A 656-nucleotide genomic window follows, 5' to 3' on the forward strand; every position below is an offset into this window, starting at 1 on the left:
TACATATATATATACATACATATATATACAGTATTTTGATAGTACTAAATATGCGTATACGTATATGCGTATATATGTGTGTGTGTACGTGTATGTGTGTGTGTGTGTGTTTGTGTATCAGTTGTTTTTACTCACCAAACCCCTTTCTATCTGTCTGACGAATTTTTTCTCTAGAGAGAAAAAGTAGCAGAGGTATTGAGATAGAGACACATAGAGAGAGAAAGAGAGAGAGACGGGGAGGGGGGAGACGGGGAAAAGCGACGGAGATAGTGAGAGAGACAGAAACGTATAGAGGGACGCAGAGATTGGGCGGACACTTCAAAGGAATAAATGTAATATATAATCTTCGAGAATGTTGGAGGTGGATTGAGTGACTTTATTAATCACGATAATTGTTTCGAAACATCTAGCAGCGATCCCTCACGGGTGGGACACTCGGCAACTGGTTCAGGAGCATCCGACAGTGCAGATGTATATACATATATAGTTAAACAGATAGAAAGATATGCATACATACCTATATGGAGAAATTAGTTACATATATTTATATGCATATGTCTCTATTTGTCTTTGCATATATCTGTCTATTTATGAATATTCACATAGATATGCAATATATATATATATATATATATATATATATATATATATATATA

The sequence above is a fragment of the Octopus bimaculoides genome, chromosome 20 (assembly GCF_001194135.2).
Source record: "Octopus bimaculoides isolate UCB-OBI-ISO-001 chromosome 20, ASM119413v2, whole genome shotgun sequence".
NCBI classification, from domain to species: Eukaryota; Metazoa; Mollusca; class Cephalopoda; order Octopoda; family Octopodidae; genus Octopus; species Octopus bimaculoides.